At 34.3% G+C, this 13215-nt stretch overlaps 1 long non-coding RNA gene across 1 annotated transcript in view; it reads left to right on the top strand.

The window, feature by feature from the left end:
- The window catches only part of LOC123837870 (uncharacterized), a 253775-nt gene that overhangs the window by 67231 nt on the left and 173329 nt on the right, over positions 1-13215 (top strand). The window lies entirely within an intron of this gene.

Genomic DNA, 13215 nt, shown 5'->3' with positions numbered 1-13215 from the left:
ACCTCAGTACTCTGTTAAACAAGAAAAGTGATAATAGGCATTCTTGTCTTGCTCTTTTTTTAACAAGGGACTGTATCTAAATGTCTTTTTTTAAGTAAAACACTTGCTGTCTCTTTTTCATTAGATATTTTCCGGGTTAAGGAAATTCCCTTATGTTTATAATCTGCTTTTTTTCCCCTCTTTTATCCTATGTGCTCATTTATATCAGATGATTTTCTGCAACTGTAAAGTAATCACAAGTTGGCTACTTTTGTCTGTGGCCAATTATACTGCTACGTTTTCTGATATTCAGTCATCTTTGCATTCTTAGGATAAACAATACTTGATTATGATGTATTATAACCATATATTACAATCAGATGGCTTTAGATAGCCAGTATTTCTTTAAAATATGTGCCTTTATAATCATACATGGAAAAGTATTATAATTTTTTCTTTTTTTGGATGGTCTATATCCAGGATTTGAATAAAAGTTCCAGTAGCCTCATAAAATGGCAGTATTTTAGTGTGTCTCTTCCCTCTTCCTCTCTTTCTCCCCCTCTCTCAATTGGTACATAAATAGATAGAAAATATAGTTCTTCATAATGGTATTATCCTTTATATCTGTATATATACAGTTTTTATATTACTTCTGAGTGAAGAAATGGTCATTTTCCCCAAGTGTCTGTTGATTTGACTAATAAGTTTATGTTTACTGATACCAAAAAAATAGGCACTAACCAGTGGATAGACCTAAAAGACACAGAAATATGGAAACTCTAGGAGAAAAATTTTAATAACTTCCTCTCTGTTTAACACCACTTCTGAAACAGTTAATGTATCAACATGTGTCTGTAACTAAAGACTGACCAGTTCCTGAAGAATGGTGTATATAATATAAATAATATTTTGTTTATCAGAAGAAAGTCTATTATAAATAAATAATAATAGCCATAATTACTTTGATATTTACTGTGTACAAGGCTCTTTCTGAAATTAGCTGGTCAAATCCTGACAACAGTTTATGAAGTAGATACTACTACCCCCATATTTGAGGTAGCAAACTGAGGTTAAGTGACTTGCCCAAGACCATGGAGCTAGTACAGTGTGAAGACTCAATTCTAACTTAGGTCTGTCTGATACCAAAACTAGGTCTCCTAACTCCTACACCTGTGTAATGTCAAATAAGTTTCACAATGCAAATCAGTCTGAATGACTGGCACTAACTGCATGGATCAGCGAAGTAAGCAGAATATCAAAGAAACACTTAGGGCTTGACAGGCAGAGAGTACAGAATTAAGTTGCAGCATCAGCCACCATGGATTGGGGAGGGGTTGGTGGCAAGATTTGGTGACTTCTTTGACACCTCTCTCTCTACTATCTCTTAATAAAGAGTACATTCATTAAATTGGTGACTCCTCTATTAAGTAAATTATTCACTCTGCTTATATTTCTGAATAATCTTCGTCATGGTCCTCAGCCTCCTGCCCCTCTAGAGTACCCCTCCCCTCAACACTTCTGACATCAGCATAACAGTGGCTTTCTTGTCTGGATCCTTCTGTTCCATAGAGGAAGAAAGCCTCTGCTTCATCCTACTCTCAGTGGTGAGAGAGGATTCATCTTCTTTCTGCTTTTTTCTCCTCAACCATCCCAGCAAGGGGTTTAGGAAGCAAGAAGAAACAGTAGATATCTGTTGCAAAGAAATCAAACACTGTCATTCTTTGGAAAGCAAATGGTTCTATTTTGAAAACTGTGCTCTAAAATATGTTCATCGAAGTTTTTCATTTTATTATGTGTAAGTGAAGGAAATGGGAATATGTTCCATTTGAGTCTTTCACTGACATGCTAAATTATTTCTTCTCTGTTGTTTTTTCACTGATCTTAATAAACTTTGATCTATTGGTTGGTTGATAATGAAAGTTACGTTTGCATAAGTTTTCATGTTTTTCTTTTTTTTCTCTTGTGAACACTACTGATAAAGGGTCTCTTTTGGGCTCAGAGTAGTTGCCATTTCTCCAGGCTGGCATTTCCATTTTGTAATGTGGCTCTTATGAGAGGAGCTCTGCTAGTTTTAGTCACCAAGTGAAGGTGCTTCATTAGGTAATGTTAGAGATAACTTAATACATTTTGCCAGCTGCAGGGGAGCAATCATACTCTAGGGCTCCGCATTTGATTCATTAGTGAATCATAAGCAGGCTTCCTATGGAAGGATAGGTTTTTAGCTGAGCTTCACTGGACATTTAAAGAAAGTTAAAGATTAAAGACAAATGAATTTTTATGTCTGCAAAGCCTTTTAGAGCTGTACTGACATGTTCTTATGGATGAATTCACAAAAACATATGGAAAAAGTGTTTCAGGAGCTATTAGCAATTATAGATAAAATAATGACAATAAAAGCTGTGTGGGATGCTTACATCTACCATTATAGAGAGAATAATTGAATCCTTTTATGAATTCTGGTGTAAAAGAAAGGAAAAGATGTAAGAACTGGATATAGACAAGTCTTCAATAGTAAAAAAAAAAATAAACTTTTATTTTAGCTTGTGAATCCATTGTTTTTTTTTTTCCTAGCTTTATTGAGATATAGTTGACATATAACATTGTATAAGTTTAAGGTGTACAACATGATAATTTGGTAAATCCATTCTTAAGGAACCTGGAACTATTCCTACTATGTATGTGAATCTCTCTGCTTCCCTTTTTTCTCTGTCTTCCTGCTTTGTGCCCATGTCATTCTATGACCTTGATGGAGAATAAATAAATTCACAATCTCCATTCAGAGTAAGCTCATGTATTCCCCTCTGATGAAAGCATTGTGTGGAAATATAATAGGCATACATTTGGAATAGACCTTGTAAGATGCAGATCCTATTATGAATAGGAAAACTTTCTTTGCATTTTGTATTTTATACTTTATTTTCTAAAATTCAAGCCAGAACTCATAAGTACATTGATTATAGAGATTATAAGTGCTCTTGCTTACACCAAAGTTACATACTAAATGTTTGTTTTCTATAAATTCTTGAAATTTGTTTAGTCAGCCAATTAAAATTACCTGGAATATAGTCAGTCCTAGATAGTTTTCAGCATCAAAGTGCTTTAATATAGAAGCCAAAGATTAGGAATGGTATTCTACTGAAGTATTCAAAAAGGGCAGAGCCATGGTCTCCATCCTCCAGACACTTTCAATCCCAGATACAAACAAATGTGAATGATTTTTCCTTTTATTGTATGGGTTCTGATGAATAGCTCTATTAATTGTGTAGGGTAGGTCACACAATGTCTAAAAAGAACATTTAAATTGTAGTTATTAGAATATGTCTGACATGATGAGGCTGTGCATCAACTGGGGTTGAAGTTTGTATTTTGGAGCCTCAAAGCAAGGAATCTATACTGATAAGAAGTCACTCTATTAAAAATTTCACTGTATGGTCTAGATACAAATCTACTTTTAAGCCCTGTATCATTTATTGTGATCTGATTTTATTAAACCATGCACAGAGATTATTGATGAGGAAAGGTAAAAATACATAAAAATAAGAAAAATATAAGAGAAAAAATAATGAAAATAATATGCGGCAATCTATAACAAATGACTTTTGAGGATTGAGAGATAAATGATCCAAGATTCAAGTTGATAAAATTTCCTCTAAACTTTATGTAAGTTATTGACTATGCATGAATCTACATTTCTTTTTTAAGCATTTTCTTTTAATTATAACAATTTTGCTTTCTTTACATAAAATTTTGGAAAATTTAGCAGCATGTGAAAAAAAAGGACCCAGGGGCGCCTGGGTGGCTCAGTTGGTTAAGCGACTGCCTTCGGCTCAGGTCATGATCCCGGAGTCCTGGGATCGAGTCCCACGTCAGGCTCCCTGCTCAGCAGGGAGTCTGCTTCTCCCTCTGACCCTCCTCCCTCTCATGCTCTCTGTCTCTCATTCTCTCTCTTGCAAATAAATAAAAAATCTTAAAAAAAAAATTAAAAAAAAAAAGGACCCACTTTCTCTTCACCATTCAAAACCCCTGATACCTTTTAGCATATTTATTTCATGGCTCTTTTCTGTATACATATACATAATTGAAATAATTTTCTTTGCATACATTTTGATTATTTTTTACATTTGGTTTTATATCTTCAAGGTTTTTCCTTAGTATTGCATTACTCCTATGACTGGAAATTATTCACCAGTGGATTTACTTGCCATGGGGTAACAATCTTGACTCACCTAAGGAATTCATCTCCCCCCCTCCCCGCCCCCAACTGTTCCCTCACTCATTCCACTCTAGCCACACAGCCTCTTTGCTCTTCCTCAGACATGCCAAGCATCCCCCCTTGTGGGGTCTTTGTCTTTGCCATCCTTCTGCCCACAGCACCTTCCTTTTAGTGTGCATGATTTCCTTCCTCAATCATTCAAGGGTCTGTTTTAATACACCTTATAGGAAAGGACATCCCTGACCAGCATATTGAAATAAAGCCTCACCCCATCACTCTCTAGCTTCCCATGTTTCTTGTCATATATATTTATTTTCTTATTGTCTATTTTTCCCTCATTCCCCCCCACACACCCACCCACACACATAAACACACACACATACCACAAAACTTTAGGAGAATAGAGTCTTTGTTTTGTTCACTGCTCAATTAACAGAGCCAAGAACAGTGCTTGGTGCATAGTAGATAATAAAATTTTTTTGAAAGAACAATTAAATTCATTGGCTGCATAGTATTCCATTTCATAGATATACCTCATTTTGCTTAACTCTCTGGTTAGGCAATAATCTATTACAGTAAATAAGTCAATAATCAGCACATTTATAAAGAAGTCATTTATCTATCAAGTTTATATCCATGAAATTAATTCTTAGCAAAAAATTCTTGGCTTAACAATATGAAAAACTTGGAACATTCCTTTTTAAAGTATAAATAGTTAATGGTACCTTCATTAGCAAATTTTGTAAGCAATTTATACAGATTTTCAAATTGTCATTTGAATATTTTGTACTAACATATTTTTACCAATTTTGCACTAATTATAATTATACTAATTTATACTTTTATTTGCCTTATAAGTAGTTATTTTGCTACAATCTAGCTAGGAAAGATCCTTTTAAAAAGACAAAGCTAGGGTGCCTGGGTGGCTCAGTCAGTTAAGTGACTGACTCTTGGTTTCAGGTCAGGTCATGACCTCAGGGTAATGATTGAGCCCTGAGTCAGGTCCATGCTTGAGTTTCTCTCTCTCCCTCTGCCCCTCCCACTCATGCTCTCTCTCTTTCTCTCTCTCTCTCTCTCTCAAGTAAATAAATAAATCTTTGGGGCGCTGGCTGGCTCAGTCGGTTAAGCATCTGCCTTTGGCTCAGGTTCCCCACTCAATGGAAAGCCTGCTTCTCTCTCTCCCTCTGCCTGCCACACCCCTGCTTGTGCTTGCTCAATCTCTCTCTCTCTCTCTGTCAAATAAATAAATTTTTAAAAAATCTTTAAAAAATTTAAAAAAATGAATCTTAAAAAATAAAAAATAAATAAATTTAAAAAGCTATAACAATTTGAGGGGCACCTGTGTGGCTCAGTTGGTTAAGCATCCAATTCTTGATTTGGGCTCAGGTCATGATCTCAGGGTTGTGGGATCAAGCCCCGTGTGGGGTTTGGCACTGAGTGGAGTGTCTGCTTGAAATTCTCTCTCTCCCTCCCATACTCACACTATCTCTCTCGCAAATAAATAAATAAATAAATAAATAAATAAAATATTTTTAGAACTATAATAACTTGAAAATGTGTCATTTTTTAATAATGGAGAAACCAATATATTTTCTTTTTTTTTTTTTAAAGATTTTATTTATTTATTTGACAGAGAGAGACACAGCGAGAGAGGGAACACAAGCAGGGGGAGTGGGAGAGGGAGAAGCAGGCTTCCCGCGGAGCAGAGAGCCCGATGTGGGGCTCAATCCCAGGACGCTGGGATCATGACCTGAGCTGAAGGCAGACGCTTAACGACTGAGCCACCCAGGCGCCCCACCAATATATTTTCATATGTGTTAGTGATTTGTTTTCCTCTTAGGCCAAATGTCTCTTCCTATTTTCTGTATTTATTGTTTGATCTACTGAAGCTTATAGTTTTAATTATTGCTCTATTTACACACTATATATGTGTATATATATAAAAGATACATGCATATACATGTATATATATTTTCCATAGGTATTCACCTATATTAGTAATAAAATTTAGTGGATGTCTGATATTTAAAAAATACTTTATATTTAGTTTGTGTCATTTTCCTTATATCTAATTGCTAAAACAACATGGCAAGTTTTATTTTATGATCACCATCTTAACAGGAAAAAACTGAAATTTATATAGTAAGTAACTTTTATAGTCTTGGTGAAGCAGGAATTTGGGGTCTGGCTCCCAGTTAATACTCTCTCTCTCCAGTATGACATGTTGTCAGCACATTTCCAGTTTGTTATTGGACTTTATTTTTGTTTATGATATTTTCAACAAATAAAGACTTTAAATGACACACTGGACCAAATGGACTTCACAGATATATTCAGAACATTCCATCCCAAAGCAACAGAGTACACATTCTTCTCTAGTGCCCATGGAACATTCTCCAGAATAGATCACATACTAGGTCACAAGTCAGGTCTCAACCAATACCAAAAGATTGAGATCATTCCCTGTATATTTTTGGACCACAGTGCTTTGAAACTAGAACTCAATCACAAGAGGAAAGTCGGAAAGAACTCAAATACATGGAGGCTAAAGAGCATCCTACTAAAGAATGAATGGGTCAACCAGGAAATTAAAGAAGAATTAAAAATATTCAAGGAAACAAATGAAAATGAAAACACAACTGTTCAAAATCCTTGGAATGCAGCAAAGGTGGTCCTAAGAGGAAAGTATATAGCAACACAAGCCTTTCTCAAGAAACAAGAAAGGTCTCAATACACAACCTAACCCTACACCTAAAGGAGCTGGAGAAAGAACAGCAAATAAAGCCTAAACCCAGCAGGAGAAGAGAAATAATAAAGATCAGAGCAGAAATCAATGAAGTAGAAACCAAAAGAACAGTAGAACAGATCAATGAAACTAGGAGCTGGTTCTTTGAGAGAATTAATAAGATTGATAAACCCCTGGCCAGACTTATCAAAAAGAAAAGAGAAATGACCCAAATCACCAAAATCATGAATGAAAGAGGAGAGATCACAACCAACACCAAAGAATTTTACTTTTTAATGTGATCAAATATTTTCAATTGAAGTATATGAAGTGGCTAACATTTGACCATTTTTGACCCACAAAATGGCAATTTCATATGCTTTAACCTAACATTTTCATTATGACTTTTCCCTTTGATTGAAAGCTTTAGGAATGTTCTCCAATTCATATATTTGTTATTCCACATTAGAGTTTTATACTTTCAATGTTCCTATTTATTTTTAAATCCACCAGGGTATTTTTCTAAGAAACTAACCAATTTTCCCAATACTGTTTATGGGTAATCTTTCTTTTCTGTCCCAATATTTGATGTCATCCTTATATAATATAAAATTATAATCTATACTAATTACATTAGTTTCTTAAGGCTTCCATACAACAGAGTGGCACAAAATGAGTGGCTTAAAAGAACAGAAATTTATTGTGTCACAGTTCTGAAGCCTAGAAGTTCAAAATCATGCTGTTGGCAGTCATGCTCCTTCTGAAAACTGTAGGTAAAATCATTCCTTTCCTTTTCCTGACTTTTAATGTTTTGCCTGCAGTCTGGTGTTTCTTGGCTTATGGATACCTTGTTTCAATCTTCCATTCCAATCCAGTCTTCACATGGTGTTATCCCTGTCTTCACATCATCTTCCTTCCTTTTACTTCTGCATACAAATTTTTACTTACTTAATACTTACTTATTGGATTAGGACTCACCCTAATGACCTAATTTTAACTTGATTATTCTATAAAGATCTTATTTCAAAACAAGATCCCATTTTGAGCTATTAGGGGTTAATACTTCAACATACCTTTATTTGGGGTGGGGGGAGTGTAATAGTTTTGCCCATGACACTAATGTTACTAAAAAAAAAATTAGGTGCTTCACTCCACTTTATTCATCAGTATCTCTAATATGGAGAAGAACACTGATAATAATTGTTTTAATTTTATAATAAGCTTTAATTTTATTATAGAATCGATTTTCTAATATCAGTCTATTTTTCTTCAAAAATGTTTTAGCTATTCTCAAACATTTTTATTTCCACATGAGTTTCAGAATATTGTTTTTCTAACCACTGCTAAATCTATAAATTAATTTGGAAAGAACTGACATCTTTGCAATAGTCATTCTTTCTCTTTAGGAGCACGTAGGTCTTTCAATTTATTGTGTCTTCTTTTTTTTCTACACACGTAGTTTTACACTTTTCTTCATAAAGTACTGTCAGAATATGTGAGCAGGTTATTGCCACGTGTCTCACAACTATGTTGCTATTGTGAATGGGATCTTTTCTCCTTTTTGTTTTCCAAATGGTTATCGCAGTACATATAATGATGCTATTAATTTTCACACATTGATATGATATTTAATACATTTTTTAAACCATCCTATTCCAATAGTATATGAGCTGATTTTCTTGTGCCTTGCAGTCTTGCAATTATATTGTCTAGAAGGGCTTTTTTTCTCAGGCTTTAAAAGGATATACTGTTGGGGCGCCTGGGTGGCTCAGTCGTTAAGCATCTGCCTTCAGCTCAGGTCATGATCCCAGGGTCCTGGGATTGAGACCCGTGTCGGGCTCCCTGCTCCGCGGGGAGCCTGCTTCTCCCTCTCCCTCTCCCCCTGCTTGTGTTCCCTCTCTCGCTGTGTCTCTCTCTGTCAAATAAATAAAATCTTTAAAAAAAAAAAAAAGGATGTACTATTTTGTTTTATTTCCAGTCTTATTTTTTTGGTCAGAACTTTTGGGAATAATAATGATGAATAATCAGAGTTAATATTGTGTGTTTTTTCTTAGACATTTTACTAAGAACATCTATAACATTTCACCATTTTAACTATAATTTTGAATGCCTGATATAGAGAAATATTAATTTTCCTATTAGCAAATATTCTTCTCTTTGGTGTTGAGTTTTAAAATCAAGAATGAATATTTTAATTTAACAAATAGTTTTCCATTTTACATGTATAATCTATTGTATTACATAATAAAACTTTTGATAGGATACATGGAACTTTACCATAGCAGTCAATTTCATGTGGAATTTTTTTATCCTAAGCTAATGCCATTGAGTGTGAAATCTTGCTCTTTAATCAGAATACTTGAGTTATTATGATGAATTTCTGCCAAGAAGTTTAAAAATACATTTTTTTAAAAATTTCAGCTCAATATTATTCTTAAAACACAGAAAATCAGCACTTTGTCACAGCTCTGGGAAGGGGCATTTAATTAATTAACATTCATTATGTTTATTTATTATTTATTTCAATAATGAGACCTACTTTAATGTATGTGTTATTCTAATACCATAGAGATGCAAAAATTAGGAAAACAGGTAGATAGAAAACTCTTTTTTTTTAATTTTTTTATTTATTTTTGAGAGAGAGAGAATGACAGAGAGAGAGAGAAGGAGAAGGGTGAGGGTCAGAGGGAGAAGCAGACTGCCTGCCGAGCAGGGAGCCCGATGCGGGACTCGATCCCGGGACTCCAGGATCATGACCTGAGCTGAAGGCAGTCGCTTAATCTTAACTGAGCCACCCAGGCGCCCTAGATAGAAAACTCTTATGATCATACTACTCAAAGACAGATATTGCTAATGTTTCCACTTTTATGTATATATTCAATTATATATTTGATATTATACTTTAAAAACTAACAATGTAATAAGAATGTTTAGTGTTACTGCAAGTTTTCTAAAACAAAAATGAAATCATTTATCTTATTATACATATTATATGTGAACATATGTTCTTATAAAAATACAAAAACCAGGGGCACCTTGCTGGCTCAGTCAGAAGAGAGTGCGGCTCTTGATCTTGGGGTCATGAGTTCAAGGCCCACGTTGGGTATAGAGATTACTAAAAATAAATAAACTTAAAAAAATACCAAAAAGAATATTGGTTAAAAAGCTATACTTCCCTTTCATTCCTCTACTTACCATCCTTCACCACCCCTCTTTTCTGTCCTTAGCCATTTTTACTTTATTATTTGGTGAGTAATCTTTAGACATTTTTTCCTATATATACACATAAGAAGATATGTTAATATAAACTGGTCTATGATATAAATCTGTTCCACAACTTTTTTAAGCCTGACATTCCTTGGTGATCCTTGAATGTTAACACATTTAGATCTAAATCATCTTTTTAATTACTACATAGTATTCTAAATTTCTGTTAGCAGATTGACTTTATAAGAGAGAAGATATTTTAAAGATTTTAATCTGATTGCTAAATAATTTTCAAAAACAGTCTCAGAAACTTGTGTACATTGTATCATAATTATGAATTACTTTCACTCCCTATTTAACCAAGTTTCATTAATCCTAGATATTTTTTTGATATGTATGCTTATATAATATCCTATGTAATTTATGTTTTCAAGCACTACTCTGAACGTTTCTATGTATCTAGATACATTTATTATTTTATCAATTACTGGGTCCTCAGCAACAATTACAGGGTCCTCTATTTATAATAATGTTAAAAATATGTTAATGTGAATTAAAAAAAAAAAACATTTTTTCATGTTGTGATTACCTGTACTGTTTTCTAGTTTAAAACTGAAAAACTATTTGCAGGTCTTGAAGGTTTATGTATCTCTCACTTTCTCATTTTTAAATTCATTTTAGGCTTACCATTCAAACTTCTGACTCCCAAATTTATATCTCCTCCCTGATTTTGTCTAACTGTCCACTTGTATACCCAACTGCCTCCCTCACATCTTAACTTGAGTGTCTAGCAGGCATTTCACACTTAATGTCTCCAAAAGCAAATTCCTGATCTTTCTCCTCCACCAAACCTGCCTCTCCCACAGTCTTCCTCATCTTCAGTTGAGGGTCTCTTCTTGCTCAATCTAGAAATTCTAAGTTACCCCTGAATTCTCTGTCTCACAACACACAGCAAGTCCTCCAGAAAATCCTTTCAAAATATATCCAAGAATTTTACTCCTACTCACCACCTCTCCTGCCACCATCATTTCTCATGGGGATCACGGCAACGGTCGCCTTACCGGACTCTCATCTCTCATTCTGGCCCCCAGTTCAGCCACTGAGCAGCCAGAATGATTGGTTTAAATTCAAGTCAGTTATCTCTTTCCTCTTCTCAAAACTTCCTGTGTATTCCCACCTGACTTGATTAAAAAGCCAAAGTTCCTAGAATAGTCTGAAAGACTGTGGTCTGATTTTAGACTCTTGAAACCTTCTGACCTTGTCTTCCACTGCTCACCTCACCCCTCTGCCTCAGCCACAGTGGTCTCACTGCTGGCTCTAGAACATCAGAAATGAACCACAGGATGGCAGACCTGCCTCCAGCTCTTTGCAATTATCATTCCCTCTGCCTGCAACACTCTTCCCCTTCTTATATATAAAGTCACATTTTTCACCTCCTTTGTGTCTTTATGTAAATAATGTCACTTTGGTGAGGTCATCTCTGAATACATTAGTTAAAACTGGCCTCTCAAATTATCTATGCCTCCTTTTCTGGTTTACTTTTCTTCTTAGGGTTGTTGACTTTTAAACTTAATTATTTTTTCTATTATCTTATTTCATCCACTACAATATAAGTTTCCTGACAGCAAGGACTTTGGTCAGTTTTGTTTACCTTTTTCTGTATCTAAAACAGAACTTGGAGCATAGAAGAAGTTTAGTAAATAATTAATGAATACATGATTCAATGAATATATTTACTCTTCTTCACCCAATGAATCCTAAATGCATGTATATTGTCATTCTAATGCTGTTTAATATTAACTCATCATTGGTTATTTAAATGAAAATTGAAACCACACAATGACAATTTTTGCCTGTAACATAAAAAAAAGAAGAAAAAGAATGATAAAACCCATGTTGATGAAGATGTAAGGAACTAGTATTGTTTTTCACTGCTTGAAGAAGTTAAGTCAAACACTTTAAAAATATGTTTCCCTATTGACCCAACCATTGAACTTTAAAAAAATTCCTAAGAATATGGGTACCTGGGTGGCTCAGTCAGTTAAGCATCCAACTCCTGATTTTGGTTCGGGTCATGATCTCAGGTCGTAAGATCAAGTGGGCTCCAGGTTCCATGCTGGGAGAGTCTCTCTCTCCCTCTCCCTCTGTCCCCCGACCCTTTCCCACTCTTTCTCTGAAAAAAAAAAAAATCTAAGAATATAATCATATTTATAAATCTTTATCATATTAGACCCAGAAAGGTTTATAATTGCAATTCGTTCGAAGCATCTGTTCAACAAAAATGACTAATAATATTTATTTCATGTTTAAGATGCAGTGTGATGCAGTTATTGAAAATGATGTGAAAAGTTAGGTGATAACGTAGAAAACACACCCATATATTGTTAAATGAACCAAAGCAAGTTATAAATCAGTATATCCAATCTTCTTTATCTATATAGTTCTTCTGAGTTTAACCTTAAAAAAGTAAAAATTTCTCTCTCACAAGGAGATTAAACAGTTAAGAAAGCACATGCTGTTATCATAATGATAATGCCTTTGATGTCAGCGGGTTTTAGTATCCTGACAAAATATATTACTTATGCTATGATTTGTTTTCTGTTTTAATTAAAATGATTGTTTACTAATAACCTTATTTCTAAGATAATTTATTTTGAGCATCAAACCCCTGGCCTTTTGCTAATCTGAACTGATACCATTTTTACAAGAATTAGTGAGAAATGCTAATGTCAGTCTATTTGTATTATAACACACTTGAGTGATCCTCATTTAAATCTCTCCATGTCTTGTTTTCCAAGACATTTCATGGTCTTGCTTTTTCCCTTCCTGATCTTTCTTTTCTCTGGCTTATTTTCTTCTTGTTTTTCTCTTATCATAAGTGTTCTTCAGCATTCCATACTTGAGCCTTTCCCTTCTTTCTCTTTCTCTCCAATGGCAATAGCAATTCATTAATTTACTCACTCATTTGTACATATGTTCTTGCAACACATATTTATTACTAAAATGTTCCAGCCACGCTAAATGTTGAAATATCATCTTGAGTAAGTCAGACTTACTGCTCTGGGCTGAATTGTGTTTCCCAAAAATTCAT

This window comes from Mirounga angustirostris, unplaced genomic scaffold (assembly GCF_029215605.1).
Source record: "Mirounga angustirostris isolate CCGP_5_RB_7025 unplaced genomic scaffold, mMirAng1.0.hap1 SCAF_8, whole genome shotgun sequence".
Lineage (NCBI taxonomy): Eukaryota > Metazoa > Chordata > Mammalia > Carnivora > Phocidae > Mirounga > Mirounga angustirostris.
The sequence above is the reverse complement of the archived record's forward strand: the minus strand, read 5'-3'. Positions and strand labels throughout refer to the sequence as shown.